The 21,815-nt window shown below is 46.6% G+C and overlaps 1 long non-coding RNA gene across 1 annotated transcript in view; it reads right to left on the bottom strand.

The window, feature by feature from the left end:
• Positions 1-20,247, bottom strand: part of LOC310836013 — a 795,471-nt gene extending 775,224 nt beyond the window's left edge. Inside the window, exon 1 of the long non-coding RNA XR_014559832.1 lies at positions 18,028-20,247. This is a non-coding gene — a long non-coding RNA (uncharacterized lncRNA). The remainder of the gene's footprint in view (positions 1-18,027) is intronic.
• Between the last annotated feature and the right edge of the window lie 1,568 nt (positions 20,248-21,815).

The following is a 21,815-nucleotide window of genomic DNA, read 5'->3' as shown; positions in this document are numbered from 1 at the left end:
GATGTTGGAACAGAGCCTCAACACCGCACAGGAAGTTCTGGCACAGACAGTGAAGCAATGCCTGTTCCGTCTGCCCAGGAAAGGAGTGTGTTAAAGAGCAGGGGACAGAGACATCACATGAAAATTCCACGTCTTTTCTGTTGGAGAAGGGGCGGGCGTAAGGCACTCCAAGAATCTGAGCCGGAGGATTCGGATGCATGATTGTAACGTGCTGCTTGTACATATGTAAAATAAAGACTGTATATATGTATCTCTGAGTGAGCAGAGGCATTTCTTGCGGAGAGCGTTCACAAGCCATCACAGGGACCCACCAAGCAAAAACACTAATCCAGTAACTGATTTAGGATCAGGTAAATTTGCCCAGTCTCTGAGTAACACGTAAGCGTCTCATAACCTGCTGAACTTAACTTTAAAACACTTCCAGCAGTACGCTTCAGATACCTCAGAACACGTTTTACTGCTTTCCAGGTACTCACAGTGGGTTTAGACACTTGCCTGCTCAAAATCCCTACTGCGTACCTAATATCAGGCCTGCTGTACTGTGATATATACAGCAAACTCCCAATAGCTGATTGATACAAATTAGGTCGCTCAAACTCAGAGACTCAAAACTGCTAAATAGAGTTCCTCACTCAAACTAGCATGTAAATAAGCTGTCTGGATGTCAAAGTGGTTTACTTTTAACTTGCGTTTGTTTCGCTGGAATTGCCAGCAGCAGACGCAAACTCTCTCTTCTAGCTGTGGGAGCAAACACTTTGTCAAAATCAAGCCCCGGTCTTTGGGAAAAACCCTGAGCCACTAAACGTGCCTTGTACTTAAAATCCCCAGTGGCTAATGGCTTGAGCTTGTAAACCCACCTGCACCCCACTATTTTAGCTCCTTTCGGTGGTGTGGGTGTAAACACTTCATGCTCAACTAGAGAATCCATTTCCTCCTGCATAGCGCTTTTCCAGAGCAAAACTTGGTCCTCTGGTAACTCCAACATCTCTTTGTAGCTTTGCGGTTCAACAGCTACATGAAAAAATTAGCAGTACCGGGCTTAAAACGATCTGGGGGGGGGGGTAGTCCTTTATTCTCCTTCTGAGACCTTCGGGAATAAAACTGTCTTTGCTTTCACTGTCATCCCCCTCAGATTCTCTCCCACCCCCCTTGAGGAGAGTGGAATTCCTCCTTTGGCAAAAACTGACTGCCATTCTCATTAGCCTCAACAGAAGAATCCTCTTCTGTGTCTGGTTTTCTTTTAGCTCTCAAAGATTTCCCCTTTGATATTTGAAACCAGACCTCAGAATTGGCATGCAGCTTTTCCCAGCCGCTATGCTCACAGAACGTAGCATTTCTTGAAACAACCAGCCCATTTTTACCAACAGCAAACCTGAAACCTGTTGGGAAACTGTGTATGTGCAGCTACTCAGAGAGTCAATTAAGGTTTGGCAGACAACCAGAAGGCAATCTGAAGGAGTAAGTCTGCCTGGTGATAACAGGTATGGAGACAGCTCCCTGACTGGTCAAGCTCTCTCAAGGGAGTGATAATTAATGACCTACTAACTGGGATGTGTTTGAGTGTTCAGAGTTCAGTGGTTCAGTGTGTCAGTGAGTGTAGGAGTTGTGAGTCGTGTCAGAGAGAGCTAGCAAAAGATCCGTGTTCTATTCCTGTAAATAGTCCACTCTATATAATAAACACCTAACTACAAGTTCCTAGTTCCTGCTTTGTCTATCCTGTCTGCAGCCAAGTTACCAATTGCTTCCGTGGATTCTGTGTTTACTGTGCTAGGTCTGGCTAAGGTCCTGCAACTAGTCAGAAAGTTGCGAAACACCAAATAGGTTTTGCCAATATAACCTTTGCCCAAATCTTGGTAACCTACAAAAATAAGCTGTTGCGCTTTGGGATCACCCTTTTTCCTCTGCGCTCGAGGCACATGAACCCATGCTTTTACACCAAAAGTACGCAAATTATCAACTTTGGGCTTTTTGTTAAACAATTTGAAATAGGGCGTTGTTCCAATTGAACTATGAAAAATGTGATTCTGAACATAACAAGCCGAAAGAAACGCTTCGGCCCAATAAGCTTTTGATAGACCAACATCCTCAAGCATTGAGTGCATCATCTCCTTAAGACTTCTATTCTTTTGCTCACATAATCCGTTTTCTTCCGGACTATAGGGGTTTGTTTTTCTGAGACCTATGCCCTTTGTCTGTAACCAGGACTGAAAAGGTCCAGACATAAACTCGCCTCCTCAATCACTCCGCAATTTGCCCACGTTGAAAGAAAATTGTGTTTCAATATAGTTCACCCAGCTTTTGAATACTTCATATTTGTGCTTCATGGGGTAGACCCAACAAAACCTTGTGGCATCGTCAATGATTGTTAGGGCATAACGTGAATTACCCCTGCTGAGTGCGAAAGGACACACCACGTCAGCATGCACGAACTGAAATGGTCTTTCGCTCCCCCTTTCACTTCTGGGATAAGACACACGGTGGCTTTTAACTTTTTTACACACATTACAATCAAGGAATTCGTCACAACCCTGTAACACACACCCATCACTCAATTGTGGCATTTTGGTTACACTCTGCCAATGGGCATGACCTAATCTTCTGTGCCATAAATGCAAACATGTTTTATGAAAACTTTCATTTTTACATACAGGTTGTGTGCCATTGCTGGCTAATACAGACTCTTGAACACAGTCCTTTAGCACAAACAACCCATTTGCTGTCAGAGCCCTCTCCAATGTCTCTCCGCCTTTCTGGATCTCACAGTAACTGTCCCAAAACAGCACTACAAACCCAGCTTTCAGTAGACAGGAGACGGACATCATGTTGCTCCTCAGCGAAGGAACACACAAATCGTTGTCCAGATGCGTGCGTAGACAGGAGACAAACACAGAGCCACCCGACTCCACGTCAGATTTCCTCCCATCAGCCAACGCTACCTGGCTCCGTGGTGTAGCAACCTTCTTGGCAAAAAACGCCTCTGAAACAACAATATGCTGGGAACTCCCTGAATCGATGATCCAGGTGTTTCGCCGCTCATCAGAACACTCGACCATGGCCGTCACAAGTTGCGCCATCTTTGCAAACTTCTTCTGCTGCTTGCGCTGCTGTGGACCCTCAGATACGGCCTCCTCCGGACACTGCTTCCTCAGATGCTGAGTAGAACCGCACTGGTAGCAACGCCAAACAGCAAATGCAGCCTCTTCGCCAGCCGCAGCTCGGGTACATTGTTTAGGCTGTTTTTCTTCAGAAATGCTGCCTGCATTCCTCACAAGCCGATTGCTTGACAAAGCACTTGAGGCCGACAACTCCTTGCCGTCGCGCCTCTGCCATTCTTCCAGCAGCCTGCCAGTGACATAATCCAGAGTCAGATCTTCTTCACGCATAGCTTCCAGCGTGAGAATGAGATTGTCCCAGCTGTCAGGGAGAGAACTTAGGATAATGCAGACCTTTTCCTCCTCAGGAAGATTACAGCCTCTCTCCTGAAGTGCCACAAACTTCAGCTGTAAATCGTGGAGATGATCTTGCATTGTAACTTCTGGTTTTAGCTCAGACTTGTACAGAGTCTTCTGGATAGACAGCTTCGAACTAGCCGTCTCCCGAATGTGGAGATTTCTCAGCACCAACCACACATCTCATGCAGAATCGAACCCATGCACATGTGGCAGCTGCAAATCATCCAGTCCCAGGATTATTGTGGCTTTTGCTCTTTGGTCTCTATCTTTGTCTTCAGCATCAGGCTTCAAAGGCGGTCTGTCCACCGACTCCCAGAGAAACTCTCTCTGCAACGTAGCCTGCATGCGCTGAGACCATAGCAAATAGTTATGGTTGTTGAGCCATTCAAATGGCATCACAAATGGAAAAGCCACTGCTTCTGAGCAGTGTTCCACAGCAAACAGGAACCAGCAGCTTACAACTCCAGAGAGTGATCCAGAACATCCAGCTTCCAAACATTACAGCTGGTGTCTGTCCTTAGCTGCTCCAAACGTTCACACACCCAGGACACCCAGGTCTTGCCGCATCAGCTTCTGGCGTCGAGACACACACGACACAGGTACTGCTGATCACCTCCGGCCAGTCCTCACCAACTCCTACGCTAGGAATCTGGGAGACTGTTGACCCAGGCGTCCACTGCTTCAGAACTCGCTGCAACCAATCTGCGCCAATCTGCTGTCCATAACCTATTGGCAAAACCTATTTGGTGTTTCGCAACTTTCTGACTAGTTGCAGGACCTTAGCCAGACCTAGCAGAGTACACGCAGAATCCACGGAAGCAATTGGCGACTTGGCTGCAGATAGGATAGATGAAGCAGGAACCAGGAACTTGTAGTTAGGTGTTTATTATATAGAGTGGACTATTTACAGGAACAGAACATGGATCTTTTGCTAGCTCTCTCTGACACGACTCACAACTCCTACACTCACTGACACACTGAACCACAAACTACCAGTTAGTAGGCCATTAATTATCACTCCCTTGAGAGAGCTTGACCAGTCAGGGAGCTGTCTCCATGCCTCTGTTATCACCAGGCAGACTTACTCCTTCAGAGTGCCTTCTGGCTGTCTGCCAAACCTTAATTGACTCTGTGTGAGTAGCTGCACATACAGTTTCCCAACAGTCTATGACATCTATAAAGCCTTGTCTCTTTCAGCAGGATATGGTGCAGCACTTTGGTATTTTCACTGGTTGCTGTTCATGCAATAAACACAGTAATTTATCTTAGGAGATTTATTTGTGGAATGTCTTTTTCAGAAGAGTGCAGAATTCTTATTCCCCAGCGGGTGTCGCTGTTTGAGATTCAGTTGTTCCGTCTCTGCGGTTTTCGCTCCCCTTTTTTGATCAGTGTCAGCTTTAATCAGTTTATTTCCATTCCTCAAGCCAGGCAAATGTTGGTCTAAAAAAATGTCGGGTTGCGTGAGTCAGCAAAGGTATTTTTAGCCGTTGTTAGTTTGATTTATATTCCATTGAGCGTCCGTACCTATCCAGAGCTAAAATCAAACAACAACCACAACAGGTAGAAATAGCAACACTTCACGGGAGAGGGGAGGCTATGTTTATCAGTCTTATAACAGTTTTATCACTTTGTAACCAATCCCCTCTCAGTCATTGCCATTCTCTGGGAGCCTCTGATTCTTATACCCCTTTTGCCAGGGTTTGCAGACAGTTGGAAACTAATTTATCTGTACTGAAAAGTTTTGGGAACCCTTTTATATTTTCTCCTCTTGGGAAGGGTCTTCTTTTATTTCTTCTTTCTTACATTTGGTCGCTTTCTGTTGCAACAATAGTAAAGCCACAGGTATTCTTTTTGTTCATAACTCCAGAAAGAAAAAATGGCTAAAACATCTTAAGTTTTAATGGAATAGATGTCTTTCTTTTCCCAAAACAGTCTGTTATAGCTTGTAAGCAAATCTTGGTCAATTGCAAAAAGCCCTTTGGTTTCAAACACTTTGTAATTCCATTTCAGTTAATGTTTTAATCATTAAATAACATGTTCACTAAGTAGACTCGGCTAATCATTTAGGTTTGCTTCAGTTTGTTCGAAGCGTAGCCACAGACATACCCACGGGCTCGGGCTTCTCATCAGCGGAGGGTCGCAGGAACTAGTGCCAAAGAAGTTCTCCCCTTTCTTGCCTTTCTAGCTCCACTTTTTAGAGCTTGAAAGTGGTCTGGGGGTCCTCTTCTCTGTGCTGTAGCAACGCCATATCGCCTCGGAACCTCCTTCCAAAGCTTCGGGGTTCGCTTAGCCTTAGCTTCCCCTTCTAGCTCCGCTGGCGAACGCGTACCTCCCGACTTTAGCAGAGGAGGAGAGACGCATCTGTCCGTGAGCAATGACCCACACCACCCTTGGGCTTTCATGTGGTCACTTAAAATGGCTAGGCCCTGCTGAACCTCCTTTTCAGTAGTTCCTGATAACACAATGTGATGGGATGATGAGCTGCTTGTGCGTAAAAGCGTAGTCCCTCAGAGTTTGCCCAGATTAGCAAAGCTCTGTCTATAGCGGAGCCCCTTAAGCATGGCTCCCTCAGTCGCTGGCGGAATCCGACAGTGGGCGTTTACGGAATCTACTCCAGCATAGAAGCTCCTTGACGGAAACGCGTCGTCTGGATTCTCGGCGCGACAGTTTCCGGCAAGGAGTGGGTGTACCTATGGGAGGTCCTGAGACTTCTCCGCTGTTATCGCTAGAAGACTCCCTGAGCCATTCCTTCGCCTCCCCCTCTCTCTGATCTCCCACTCTCCCCCTGCTGGTGCCTTCCTCCGCTGCTGAGTCTCTTCTGGCTTCTGAGAGCCCCTCCACCTCCTGCCTTTCCAATGGCAGTTCCCTGACACACAATATCATCAATGTAATGAGCCATAAACAAGGTAGAGTTCAGTATAACTTCCTTTAAGTCCCTAGGCACCACCCCATGGCATAGGGTGGGACTATGCATGTACCCTTGTCGTAAAACCTGGAAGGTGTACTGCCTGCCTTCCCAGGTGAATGCAAATTGATCCTGGGACTCTGGGGCAATTGCTATTGAGAAGACTGCATTGGTCAGATCAATTACGGCATGCCAGGTGCCAGCATGTGCCAGCATTTTTCTCTATTTGTTCCAATAAGGTCACTATGTCTGGCACAGCTACAGCCAGTGGCGGGGCATGCTTATTCAATTGCCGATAATCAACTGTCATTCTCCACGTGCCATCTGGCTTCTTCAGTGGCCATACTGAAGAATTAAAAGGGGAGACCACTGGTCTTAGAACTCCCACTTCCAGCAATCCCGGAATGGTTTGTGATATCTCTTTATGCCCCCGACAGTCGATATTGCTTTACATATTCCACTTTGCAAGGTGGTGGTACTTTTAATGGGGTCCACTTTGCCCTTCCCAGCATTATGGCCCAAATCCCAAAAGAGAACTGACCCCATGGGGTTTGAAATTCTCTCCCTTTCAATAAATCTATTCCAAGATATACTCAGGTACATGAGAGACTAACACATTTGCCCAAAAGGGTCTAGACTTTCCCAAAGCTAGGCATACTGCCGCCTGAGTGGTACACTCTTCCCCATCCCCATAAGAATTGATATATATTGTGGCCCCCTGATGCTTATCGGGGTTGCCATGTATCAGGGTTACCTCGGCCCCAGTATCCATGAGGGTCATTACATGCTGAACATTTGTTCAAGACCAATATATGGTCAGAGGTATATGAGGGCGCTGATCTCAGGGGATGGCTGTCTTTATTAGCCTTACCTCCGGAGTCTTGCAACCCCCCTAATCCATGGGCTGAGGTATCTCCCACCCCTGGGCCTCCTTCCAAGAGGGATAAAATGCCTCCTCTGGTGGGGCGGTTGGAACGGCTGGGGTGGCTCCCCATACTTGAGGATTGCTGTCTATCTCTCTATGACCATCAGCACACCTCTGCTTCCACATCTTATATATCTCCGCTGTTGCAATACCATCAATGTCTACTTTAGGCACCCCTGCCTTGAGAAGCTCCATGAACATTTGCCCCCGTGTTATCTTACTAGCCGGTCTCTTGGCTTGCCTACTCTTGACTTGTTGAAACTTCTCCCCCTCTCTTGCCGCATGTGCCCGGGGCTTGGTAACATTTTCCCTGTGGACCTCTCCTAGTTGACTTAACAACACAACTACCTCCCCCACTGCTACCCCCTGTGCTGGTCCAAGCAGTGCTAACAGGGGAACTTGCATGTGGGGAGGGGCGCCCTTCATTACACATGCTCTCATTCCTGCAGTAAAATGCTGAACATCCAGCCCTGCAAACCCTTGCAAGTAAAGTCCAGTCTGCATAGCCATCTCTCACAACTGCTCTACTGCTTCATCAATTGTATGCCATGGGGGCATCTGTTCCTCCCAGTCCATTGCGGCAGGGTATCTAGTCCGGACTGCATGTGCAACCCAATCAAATAAAGATACAGCGGCACTGGGGTTAGTGGTATGGAGGTATGGGTTAATCATTGTATCCTTTCAGTGTGCCCAATTTAATTAATTCACCTGCAGTGAAGTAAACACTGCTAGTTCCTTATTCCCACAGTCTTACCAACCACTGACTCAATCTTTCCCCTGGATTCTGCCTATTGTTTCTTGCTACATCAGCTAACACCTGCTGCATTTAGTCTCTAACAATCCTACTTGTTTGAATAGTCTGTGGGTTACCAGGTGGCCCTTTGCTCTTATTTGTAATCAGTGGCCGTGCTGCAGCCACCCATGTACTTTCATCCCCTTCCTCATCGCCGGTCCATTCACACTGATCATCATCATCAGCATCATCTGAATCCCGGATATCCCCATCCCAAGTCTCAGGGTTCCAATCCCTAGAGGCAACCAGAGCCTGTACTTTATGTGGGCTGGGGATAATCCCTTTTCTTGCCTGCTGGCGATGTTTTAACTGGGCAAACCGAGCAGCCATAGTAGTGGCCCGTCCTTCTGCTATATCCCCTCTTCTTCTGGCACTTCCCAGCGCTTCCCTCAAAAGGGCCTGCCGATCCTTCAGGACAGCCATCCCCTCTGTTTGCTGGCGCACCCTCCCTTGAATGGCCTCCAACTGTTCCCAAACCTCGCTGAGCACAGTAAGCAGGACCCCTCCAAGCCCTATCACTGCCTTCTGCCCCTCCTTCTACTCCTGCCAACTGTAAACACTTGAGTGTCATGTGACAAAGACACATGAGAGCAGAAGCAGCAAAGCAGGCTGGGAAGTGCTGGGACTGCACAATCATTTGGGCCTTTTTTTTGTTTTTGTTTAGTCGTTTAGTCGTGTCCGACTCTTCGTGACCCCATGGACCAGAGCACGCCAGGCACTTCTGTCTTCCACTGCCTCCCGCAGTTTGGTCAGACTCATGTTTGTAGCTTTGAGAACACTGTCCAACCATCTCGTCTTCTGTCGTCCCCTTCTCCTTGTGCCCTCAATCTTTCCCAACATCAGGGTCTTTTCCAGGGAGTCTTCTCTTCTCATGAGGTGGCCAAACTATTGGAGCCTCAGCTTCACGATCTGTCCTTCCAGTGAGCACTCAGGGCTGATTTCCTTAAGAATGGATGCATTTGATCTTCTTGCAGTCCATGGGACTCTCAAGAGTCTCCTCCAGCACCATAATTCAAAAGCATCAATTCTTTGGCGATCAGCCTTCTTTATGGTCCAGCTCTCACTTCCATACATCACTACTGGGAAAACCATGGCTTTAACTATACGGACCTTTGTTGGCAAGGTGATGTCTCTGCTTTTTAAGATGCCGTCAAGGTTTGCCATCGCCTTTCTCCCAAGGAGCAGGCGTCTTTTAATTTCGTGACTGCTGTCACCATCTGCAGTGATCATGGAGCCCAAGAAGGTAAAATCTCTCACTGCCTCCAATTCTTCCCCTTCTATTTGCCAGGAGGTGATGGGACCAGTGTCCATGATCTTCGTTTTTTTTTATGTTGAGTTTCAGACCATATTTTGCACTCTCCTCTTTCACCCTCAATAAAAGGTTCTTTAATTCCTCTTCACTTTCTGCCATCAAGGTTGTGTCATCTGCATATCTGAGGTTGTTGATATTTCTTCCGGCGATCTTAATTCCGGCTTGGGATTCATCCAGCCCAGCCTTTCGCATGATGAATTCTGCATATAAGTTGAATAAGCAGGGTGACAATATACACCCTTGCCGTACTCCTTTCCCAATTTTGAACCAATCGGTTGTTCCATATCCAGTTCTAACTGTAGCTTCTTGTCCCACATAGAGATTTCTCAGGAGACAGATGAGGTGATCAGGCACTCCCATTTCTTTAAGAACTTGCCATAGTTTGCTGTGGTCGACACAGTCAAAGGCTTTTGCATAGTCAATGAAGCAGAAGTAGATGTCTTTCTGGAACTCTCTACCTTTCTCCATAATCCAGTGCATGTTTGCAATTTGGTCTCTGGTTCCTCTGCCTCTTCTAAATCCAGCTTGCACTTCTAGGAGTTCTCGGTCCACATACTGCTTGAGCCTTCCTTGTAGAATTTTAAGCATAACCTTGCTAGCATGTGAAATGAGTGCAATTGTGCGGTAGTTGGAGCATTCTTTGGCACTGCCCTTCTTTGGGATTGGGATGTAGACTGATCTACTCCAATCCTCTGGCCACTGCCAGAGTTTTCCAAAATCTTGGATTTAAAAGGAGCATTGCTGACCCTTGCTTGTATACAAGAGGATGAGGTGACAATTACATATTGGTTTTGATCTTTGTAGATGACTTGATGGTGGCAGGTAATTCCACAGGTAAAATTCAAAAAATAGCAAATCAGTTGGAAAAACATTTCAAACTGAAAGACCTAGGACCAATAAGTCACTATTTAGGGGTCTGAATATGCAGAGAAGCAGATGGAAGTTTCTTAATATGCCAAGAGCAAAAGATTAAAGGTCTGCTTGAACAGCTAGAAATGCAGGATTGTAATGCTCTGCAAACCCCTATGACTGTAGATTTTCAAAAGACTGAGTGATGTTTTGTTTGATCAACCAGATTTATACCAATCGGTAATAGGATCTCTTCTGTACCTGAACTGTAGCACCCTGCTTGTGGTTAACGCTTAGCTGGAATGAAATATTCAACGCAGCAATAGAGAAATTAAAATAGTAATTTATTTGTCAGACAAATAAATGAGAGGCACAGTGGTATATGGTTACCAAGCTCTGGCCTGGCCTCCTGCCATTCTGGCCAGCACTTATATTTCCTTAATCCAGCCCCCTTGCTCCTCCTGTGGCTGCCTCTGTCCAATCAGCCTGGTTGAAATTCCTATTGGCTGTTTGCTAGAACCAATCACAAAAGATACACCCATTTCCTTTTGCCCTTTTTATGGGAAACAAAAAGCTATATATATTCTTCTATCTATAAATGACAAATAAGTAGTAATATATCTTACATGTGTCTCAACAAGGAATCTTAATTACCAGCTCACCTCTTGCCCTCCTTGCCCTATTGCCTTCCAAAACAGATGGTTAATCTTAAATTTTTATCTTAAACTTTTATCTTAAACAGATGTCAAGGATCTTGAGTTCACATCAACATTGAAAGATCTCCTTCATTTGGAGGTCTTTAAACAAAGGCCTGATAACCATATGTGTGCTCTAATGATGGCAGGGGGGCTGGGCTGGTGGCTGACTTAATTTCAGGATAGTTACAACTCTTACAACTATATGAAATAAGAATCTAGCATTTCTTAAATCCTTTGCATAATTACATTTAAGCCAATATATTTAATACATTATCATAAATAACCTTTTAGAATAATAAACCTTCTCAAAGTAAAAAAGGAAGGAACAGTTTCCAGCCTCAAAATAAGATAGGAAGAAACCTATCTTCTCCAGCCAAGCCAGTTGCCTTTTTCACTGCTCTTGACCTTTTAACCTTAGGAAAATATGGCTCAAGTTTAATGGGAGGCACATGGTTTCATTTTACTATTTATCAACTCTTAATTTATGTTTTCTCAGCCTTTTTTATATTCAGTAACATGCAAGGTCAGTGTCCTCGGACTCAGCCTGTAATTCCCTTTTTACGACTTTGAGAATTGTTTTCTGCTATAAATCAGGGGACCCCCTTGTCCAGGAGAATAAACATCTTGCCAAGGTTCTTTAGGCAGCTGGTCTTCTGCCTGGCATTAAACATTTGAAAATCTTTAAGCTCTTTTTAAGATACAGGCCCTGATCGAAATATAAGCTTTGATAAAAATGCAGGCTTATGATTAGATGCCTCAGAACCAATGGTCAAGGCCTGATATTTCATTTTGTGTAGGTATTCCAAGCAGAAAAGCAAGTAAGCCTAGTGTACATGATTGGGCTGCTGTGAAGCGAATACTGAGATACTTGAAGGGTAAACAGAATAAGTGTATAAAATTATCTGCATCTAATTCAAGTGATTTGCAGGTGTTTGTGGACAGTGACTTCGTAAATTGTCCATCCACGATAAAATCAACCAGCGGTCTAGTGGTCATGTTTAGAAATTCACTAATTGGTTGTAAATCCAAAAAGCAAGGTTTTGTTGCCACATCTACTTGTGAGGCAGAATTTTCTGCATTATCTGAAGCGTGTAACGAAGTCACATGGTACATCCAGGTATTAAATGATTTGGGATATGAAGTGCAACAGCCTGTGACAATCTATGAGGATAATCAAGCTTGTATCGCAATCACTAATTCAGGGAACACTTCAGCACGTGCAAAACACGTGGCCATCACGTGCTAACTGCCGAGTCACTCTGACATGTGACTTACCAGTTAGCAGTTAGGCCTGAATAACTTTAGTAGGCCCAAATGATTGTGCAGTCCCAGCACTTCCCAGCCTGCTTTGCTGCTTCTGCTCCCATGTGTCCTTGTCGCATGACATTGAGGACAGCATAAGGAGTAGGACCCCCGAATTCTTCCAGCTCTGAGTCCCAAAAAACCGGTGGCATCAGCCAGTTCAACATTTGAGCCACTGGCCCCAGACACTAGTGCTGGGACAGCCAGGAATATAGCTCTCGCCAATACTTTACTCAGTGGTTCTCCACTTCCACCAAAACATTGTCCTGATATCCTGCTCACAGTGCCAAATTGTGCTGCCAAATACAGCAGTTCAAGGAATGAGGAGATGGAAGGGGAATCAAAACAGTTTTATTAACAAATAAACAGCAGGTATGCAAAGCATAACATAAAACATACCCAACAGGGGCTACCCAATCTCCCCTTCAGCTGCCTGGAGCCTCAGGTAGAGCAGCAGGAGAAAGACCCTGACCGTCGGTCTCCCAGCATCAGGTCCTTTGATCTGGGTAGAAGCTCTCTGGGCCCCTCCCACCTATGGCTTTTATAGCCTGCCTTGATGTAATCAAGGGCACCTGGCATTACTCATGATTAATACAGAGCGGCTGAGAGTCTCTCACTACCTGCAGCCAGCATCCAGCCAGCACTTGCAACACAGAAGAACCCAATAAACTCCCGACAGGTGTGTGAAACACAAGAATCCAGCAGTCCTCAAACTGGGTATGTTAAAGGGAAAGGGACATGCCACCTAACTCCTTGAAATACAATTGTCTTCTGCATTTCCACTACACATGGAAATGTTCAGAGGGTTTTGGCTCTGCTGAATACTGGCTCTGAAGTGACTTTAATTCATGGGAACCCTGATAAGCACCGGGGGCCCACAGTAATGATTAGTGGTTATGGGAATGGGGAGGAATGCACAACACAGGTGCGGGTTTGATCGGCTCTGGGAAACTCAGCTGCTTTCCAGACTAAGGTGCTAGTTTCTCTGGTGCCAGATACATTGTGAGCATTAATTTGTTGAAAAGACAGGAGTTCAGAACTGCAGACATGCCTTAAACCTGTTGTTCACCTCTATGGATTTCGGTGATCTGACACTAAGTAAAAGCAAAACAAAAGAAGTGCCATGGTCAGATCACTTCCTGGTGCAACTGGACTTCTCCGTGACCCTTCGCCTCTGTAGGGAGGCGGGACTGATTTGGATGGTCCGCCCCCACCACTTAATGGATTGAAATGCTTCCAAGAGAGTAGTAGGGGATGTTTTATCCAGTGTTGTTGGCCTTTCAGCAGATTTCCTGGTGGCCTTCTGGAATTTGGAGTTAACCAGGGCTATTGACTGTCTGGCTCCGACGCTCCCACTCCGATTGCATGGAGCCAGGACAGCCTCGTGGTTTCCTCCAGGGCTGAGGGTGATGAAACAATCGCTGAGATGGCTAGAGCGCTGATGGCGGAAAACTCATTCTGAATCAGACTGGACACGGGTTAGAGCTCAACGTCGAGCCTACCAAGTGGCGATAGCGACAGTGAAGAGGAGCTTCTTCACCGCCCCATTGCATCTGCAGAAAACAGCAGCAGGAGACTCTTTCAGGTGGTTCGCAATCTAACGGAACCACCTTCACCATCGGGGCCTGGTAAGGACCCCAAGATCTCCTGCAATGATTTTGCAAAGTTTTTTTGCAGATAGTCAATCAGATACAGAAAGAGGTGGACTCCACCGTGGGAGTAGGGCGGAGGCGGGAGAGTGCTGGAGTCCTGTCTGGTCAAGTTGTGTGGGATCAATTCCAATCTGTTACCTCCAAGGATGTGGACAGGCTCCTTGGACGAGTGAAACCGACCACCTGTCTCCTTGATCCTTGCCCATCCTGGCTCAGAAAAGGGTCATTCCACGCCAAATCACCTGGTGCCATGTGCTCTCACGACTCAGATTTTCTTCATTTTTTTTTAATGTGTAGATATCTATGAGATAACCTCAAATTAATTTTTAGATTGTTTTGGTCCAAAATTGGGCTCAAGAGAGTTTTTTGATTTTTTTTTTTATAAATAAATTTTATTAGTATTTTCCACACAACAGCACAAAAAATATCAAAAAATAATAAACAAAACACAAAAACCAGCATACAAAAAACACAAATCCATATCTTACAAGTTAATAATACAAACAGTAAAAAGAAAAACAAACATGGACTTCCACCAATCCCACAGCACCTCCTTTACCTCTCATTGTGTCTTCCGGTTTTCCTGTTTCCTTATCATCTCTATTCTAGCATCTAGATATAAATCCCTCTTTCTTATCCTTTCACTTCACAAGGTTATTCCAGACTCAGTGAGATTTCTGTCCTTGAACCTTGGCTTTTAAGGTATTCAGTTAGGCACTCCCATTCCTTTTTCACTTCACTTTTTGGTATTTGTCTTATATCTGTCAATTTGGCTAATTCTAAATATTCTGAAAGCTTACATAACCATTCTCCCCTATTGGGTAACTGATTCCCTTTCCAATACTTAGCCACCCAAATTCTTGCTGCAGAGGTCGCATATAAGAAAAAATTAGTTTTAGTCTTTTGGAATATCATCAATTAAAATTCCTAAAAGGAATGCCTTTGGCCTTTTACTCTATGATATTCTCAGTATTGTCTTTATTTCTTCGTGGATCATGCTCCAAAATTTCCCAATTTCGGGGCATGTCCACCACATATGGTAGAAGGTTCCTTTTTGTTTTAATTTTCACACAATTTAGGCTAATGGCAATTTCTGTGTTAGTTTAGAAAAAAAACTCCTGTTTCGCTTACCAAAATAGCCCAATTGGTTGAAAAGTATCAAAATAAAGCTAATTGTGGTCTCTTTCAAAATAAGGTATAAAAATGGTATTAAGTGCCACAGAAAAGGGTCACCGACCATTCAAAGTGAATTTTTGTCATTTTATTCCCGGTAGGTTTGATAAGCCATAGCGCGAAAACCACAACTAACATGTTTATCATACTTTTGTTGTAGAATGGGCTAACCATGTACTTGTTATGTTTTGAAAATAAGGAGGGTGTTTTTTGTGGTTAAAAAATAAATTAATTTTGAAATGTTTTACAAAAAAAAAATTATTACTTTTTTTGGACAGGTTTAAGATTTCTTTGAGTCTGAATTAACTCACACATTCGTGAGAATAGTTAAAATTGTACCCTCTTATGTTATCTGATATTTTTAAAATTAAATTTTATTGATTATTTAATAAAAACAAATTACGTCTCAGAGCCCTTGTGTCACAGTCTGGTTTATGGGTGGTCGAAGTCCTGGTGGAGGATGTCAGTGTTGGGATGCATCCAAGGGAACGGGGGCAATTTGCAAGCCCCCAGCTGGCTCCAGCCCACCGGCCAGCAGCCGGGCGATCTCCGGTCCTTGGCTCAGCATCAAACAGCGACTCACAGCTTCAGAAGTCTTCAGAAGCTTGAGCATGCTCTAATCAGCAGAGTGAATAACACGCAACAGAAGTGGCAGGAGACGGCTGTGATGAGCATATTTACAGCCAGTTATTCAGCATCAGGACAAAGGGAAAAACATGTCTTCTCCCTTTTGTATTCAAGCAAGCAGCAAAAGCCAAAGCTATACACCAACGGAAGTTCCCAGCAAGCTGTGCTGGAGTGTAAACAGACATGTGACATAAAACAATTCCACACGTCTGTAAAGGTGGAACGGAATATTATAACAGTCGGGACCAGGGGCAAGACAGTGGGGTGGGAGCAGGAACTAGAGTCCGGAAGTCAGGGAGCCAAGGGTCAGGAAACCAGGAGTCAAGAAGCCAAGGGTCCGAGGATCAGGAAGCAAAGAGTCAAGAAGCCAAACACAGCAAGGCATGAAGCATGTTGCTGTGACAAAGAGCCAAAGGGAAATGCTGACCTTATATCCCTGCTCTTACCACCAGGTGCTGTGAGTTACCAATCGGCCTCACCTGTGTGGCCGCACCTTGCCGCTTGAGAACAAACTTAGGAAAGCCCAGTCCTGCGAAGCCCTACCGGTCACAGGGCCTGGCTCCTGCACACACTCCTGACAGTACTCCCCCCCATAGGAAAACGGGGTTCCACCCCCGTTCATGGCCCGGGCTTGTCTGGGAACCTCTGATGGAACGCCTGAACCTTGGTGGGTGCATAAAGTCAGCTGGCTCCCACGATTGTTCCTCCAGCCCATAGCCCACCCAGTCAATTAGATAGTGGAGCTTGCCATGGAGCCATTTCGAGTCCAGGACCTCAGCAACCTGGAACTACTCATGGCTGTCAACCTAGACCAGTGGTGGTGGTGGGGTGATGCGACCTGGAAAATGGTCCGCATGGCAAGGCTTGAGCTGGGATATATGAAATACTGGGTGGATCTTCAGAGAGGGGGGAAGCTCCAAGTTGTAGGCAACTGGATTGATCTGCAGCAGGATGGTGAATGGTCCCTGGTACTTGTAGTCCAGCTTAGCCGAGGGAAGTCCAGTGCTGTGCTGCTCCAAGGACAGCCAGACCTTATCCCCGACTTGGAATGCGGGCCACTGCTGGCGCCGTCAATCTGCTTGCACCTTATAATCTGCCTTGGCTCTCTCTAGGTGCCGTACCAGGTCAGCTTATGTCTCCTGGATGTGGGAGACTCAATCATAGGCAGAAGGTACGAGAGATGCCGCCGGTGTGCAGGGATGGTTGCGTGGGTGGTACCCAAAGTTGGTGCAGAAATGGCTCTGTCCCGTGGAGGCATGGCAGTCGTTGTTATAGGCAAACTCAGCCAGTGGCAGCAGGTCCAACCAATCGTCCTGATGGTAGTTTAGGAAGCAGCAGAGATATTGCTCCAGGACTTGATTAACCCTCTCCGTCTGACCGTCTGTTTAAGGGTGGTATGCAGAAAAGAGGCGTCTCTCAATACCCAGTCCCTTGATGGCCACCCAGAACCGGGACGTGAACTGGGGGCCCCATGGGAGATCACCGTGTCCGGGAGTCCATGTAGCTGGAACATGTGTTCAAGAAACAGGTGGGCTGTCTGTTGCGCTGTGGGGAGGCTTCGAGCCGGGATGAAGTGTGCCATCTTGGTGAGTGAATCCACCACCAGGACCAGAATGACCGACTGTCCTTTGGACACAGGGAGGTCCACGATGAAGTCCATAGAAAGCATTGATCATGGCCTGTGGGGGGTGGGTAACGGCTGGAGGAGCCCCTGGGGTCTCTGCCGTGGCACCTTGGTCCGATCACAAGTCTCACAGGACCACATATACTTCTTAGTGTCCACTCGAACCCCTGGCCACCAGAAAGCTTGGGCCAGTAGCTGCAGTGTCTTCACGTATCCCCCATGTCCAGCAGTTCACACATCGTGGCACTGCTCAAGGACCTGGGACTGGAGCGGCCCCTCCAGAATGTAGAGCCGGCCGTGATGGTACACACGCCCATCCCAGACATCAAACAGTGCACCCCCTGGTCCTGAAGGCACCGGGCCAGTATCCAACCAGTCCTTTGTGAATGGATCCTGGCGCACGGCTAGGCGCACCTGTGCCTGAAAGTCCTGCTCCCAGGTTCCCTGGACAAAATTGGTCGAGGTCAACATGGGCAATGGCTCCGAACCATCATTCCCAGAATCCGAGTCCCTCCGGGAAAGAGCGTTGGACTTTCCGTTCTGGGTGCTGGGGCGATAGGTGATCTGGAAATTAAAATGTGCGAAGAACAAGTCCCACCGTGCTTGGCGTGGCTTAAGGCATTTCATGGCTTGGAAATGTTTGCGGTTCTGATGATCCGTGAGGACCTGAACCGGGAACTGGACTCCTTCCAGCAGGTGGCGCCATTCCTCGAACGCCAATTTAATCATAGAATCATAGAGTTGGAAGAGACCACAAGGGCCATCGAGTCCAACCCCCTGCCAAGCAGGAAACACCATCAGAGCACTCCTGACATATGGTTGTCAGGCCTCTGCTTAAAGACCTCCAAAGAAGGAGACTCCACCACACTCCTTGGCAGCAAATTCCACTGTCGAACAGCTCTTACTGTCAGGAAGTTCTTCCTAATGTTTAGGTGGAATCTTCTTTCTTGTAGTTTGGATCCATTGCTCCGTGTCCGCTTCTCTGGAGCAGCAGAAAACAACCTTTCTCCCTCCTCTATGTGACATCCTTTTATATATTTGAACATGGCTATCATATCACCCCTTATCCTCCTCTTCTCCAGGCTAAACATGCCCAGCTCCCTTAGCCGTTCCTCATAAGGCATCGTTTCCAGGCCTTAGACCATTTTGGTTGCCCTCCTCTGGACACGTTCCAGTTTGTCAGTGTCCTTCTTGAACTGTGGTGCCCAGAACTGGACACAGTACTCCAGGTGAGGTCTGACCAGAGCAGAATACAGTGGCACTATTACTTCCCTTGATCTAGATGCTATACTCCTATTGATGCAGCCCAGAATTGCATTGGCTTTTTTAGCTACCACGTCACACTGTTGGCTCATGTCAAGTTTGTGGTCAACCAAGACTCCTAGATCCTTTTCACATGTACTGCTCTCAAGCCAGGTGTCAACCAACTTGTATTTGTGCCTCATTTTTTTTGCCCAAGTGCAATACTTTACATTTCTCCCTGTTAAAATTCATCTTGTTTGTTTTGGCCCAGTTCTCTAATCTGTCAAGGTCGTTTTGAAGTGTGATCCTGTCCTCTGGGGTGTTAGTCCCCCCCCCCCCCAGTTTGGTGTCATCTGCAAATTTGATCAGGATGCCCTTGAGTCCATCATCCAAGTCGTTGATAAAGATGTTGAATAAGACCGGGCCCAAGACAGAACCCTGTGGCACCCCACTAGTCACTCTTCTCCAGGATGAAGAGGAACCATTGATGAGCACCCTTTGGGTTCGGTCAGTCAGCCAGTTACAAATCCACTGAGTGGTAGCATAGTCAAGACCGCATTTTACCAGCTTCTTTACAAGAATATCATGGGGCACCTTGTCAAATGCCTTGCTGAAATCAAGGTAGGCTACATCCACTGCGTTCCCTTCATCTACCAGGCTTGTAATTCTGTCAAAAAACGAGATCAGGTTAGTCTGACATGACTTATTTTTCAGAAATCCATGCTGACTATTGGTGATCACAGCATTCCTTTCTAGGTGCTCACAGACTGTTTGCTTAATGATCTGCTCCAGAATCTTCCCTGGTATTGATGTCAGACTGACTGGGCGGTAATTATTTGGGTCCTCTCTTTCCCCCTTTTTGAAAATAGGGACAACATTTGCCCTCCTCCAGTCTGCCGGGACTTCGCCTGTTCTCCAGGAATTCTCAAAGATGACTGCCAGTGGTTCTGAGATCACATCTGCCAGTTCTTTAAATACTCTTGGATGCAGTTCATCTGGCCCTGGAGACTTGAATACATCTAGACTAGCCAAGTATTCTTGTACTATCTCCTTAGTTATTCTGGGCTGTGTTTCCTCTGCTGAATCATTTGCTCCAAATTCTTCAGGTCGGGCATTGTTTTCTTTATCGGAGAAGACTGAGGCAAAGAAGGCATTGAGGAGTTCAGCCCTTTCTGTGTCCCCTGTTTGCATTTCACCATCTTCTCCTCTGAGTGACCCCACTGTTTCTTTGTTCTTCCTTTTGCTACAAACATACCCATAAAAGCCTTTTTTGTTGCTTTTAACCTCTCTAGCAAGCCTGAGTTCATTCTGTGCTTTAGCTTTTCTGACTTTGTGTCTACACATGCTGGCTATTTGTTTGAATTCCTCTTTGGTGGTTCCCCCCCTTTTCCATTTTTTGTACACATCCTTTTTTAATCTTAACTCAGTTAAAAGTTCTTTAGATAGCCACCCTGGCTTCTTTAGGCACCTTCCATGTTTCCGTCTCATTGGTATTGCCTGAAGTTGTGCTTTTACTATCTCCCTCTTAACAAACTCCCAGCCATCATGAACTCCCTTTCCTTTTAGTATTACTGTCCATGGGATCTCACCCAGCACTTCCCTAAATTTTATGAAGTCGGCTTTCTTAAAGTCAAGAAATTGAGTCCTAGTATGCTTGGCTGCTCCTTTCCGCTGTATAGTAAACTTCAGAAGAGCATGATCACTCGCACCTAATGATTCTTCCACTTCTACCCCACTAACCAAGTCATCAGTTTCACTTCTCTCCGAGAGCGAAAGGAGAAAGCCACGATGGAACTAAGCTCTGATGGAATGTAAATTGCTTCTGCTTGTAAATAAAGCTTCTTAGAATAGAAGACTCTTGTCTCTGGACTATATCATTCCCTATTCTACTTCACGACAGCAACGCCGCTGCATCTCTGCTGTTCCTGCCTTAGGTGGAGTTTCCCCCAGAAGATTGCACTGAGAGCAAAGCAGTGTTTTGTACGCAGGGGAAACGCACTGGACAGGCAGAAGTTCTACAGGTTATGGGAGCCAACGTTTTAGTTGCTACGTGATGAGAAGGGAGTGCAAGGAGACGCTGTGCCAGCTGGATCTCCTGCCAGGACTACAAAGGCAGTTCTGAGGTCGCTGGAAAAGGGGAGCCAAGTCTTTCCGGATGCCCGGTTGGCAAGAATGAGTAAGTACTCTAGCCACAGAAGGAATTGGGAAAAGATGGCTCAGCCCCAAGGAAATTTTCCCTTTGAGAGACTGACTGGACAAAATTGGCTTGAATGGTCCTTTCAGATGGAATATCTGTTGCTGGGGGAACAGCTGTGGCAGTGTGTGCACCCCCCATCGCCTGAAGCTAGTGAAAAAGCTGAGGCAAAGATGGCCGCGGTCCAGGAGATGGAGCAGCGTGTGCTGGGCATTTTAGAAGCAGGCGTGGAGGCTTGTCTTCTGCCACTCCTTCAAAGGAAGGGGCTCTCAGAAGCTTGGCGGGCACTACAGGAGGCATGTGAGGCCGGGGTAGTCGCCAGGAGCCGAGAAACGGCTGAAGTGTGGAGCCCAGAAACGGCTGAGAAGAGCCCTGAGAAGGCAGTGAGCCTTGTTAGCCCAGGTTTGGCTGGCCAGAGCCTTGTGAGCTTATTGAAGGCTGAGAGGAGCCTTGTACCCCCAGTGGGGAGGGGGGGGCGAAGGGACTGCTTCTGCTTCTGTTGTTATTTCTGTTCCTTGAAGCTGTTTGGATGCTTCAACACGTCTGTGTGATGAGCTGGGAGAGAGGCTGAGAGCTGGGAGGAAAGCCGTGGCAAGCTGTTCCTCAGGCTGTTTCTCTGGAAGCCCTGCACTCAGAGGGGGTGCAGGCAGAAGTTCTGCTCCCAAGAGTGGGGGTGCAGATGCCAGCAGTGAGAGCTCTGGGAAGCCTTTGTCTCCAAAAGCTGTTTACGTCAAAAGCCAGAGTCTGGCTGTGAGAAGCTTTGTCCTGCTAGAGGCTCCAAGGTCGCGCAGCTGGAGAAGGAGCTGATAACGGGCGGTTATCAGACGGCGCAGCGTGAGAACACCGGCAGAGGTCCTGCAACTATGGCAACATCTGGAGCAGTATCCATGGCAACCGTGCAGGACATTTGTGAAGGCCCCAGCCAGGGAGATGGTCGGGGGGAGAGCTTTGCCATGGCAGTTCTTGAGGAATGTCAACAACAAGCCACCCTCACTGTTGTGATAGACTCAGGAGCGACAAACACTCTTGTGCAGGAAAGTTAAAACTGATATGTTTGTCACCTTGGC

This window comes from Podarcis gaigeae (assembly GCF_964106915.1).
Source record: "Podarcis gaigeae genome assembly, chromosome: W".
NCBI classification, from domain to species: domain Eukaryota; kingdom Metazoa; phylum Chordata; class Lepidosauria; order Squamata; family Lacertidae; genus Podarcis; species Podarcis gaigeae.
This window is presented reverse-complemented; position numbering and strand designations above follow the sequence as displayed.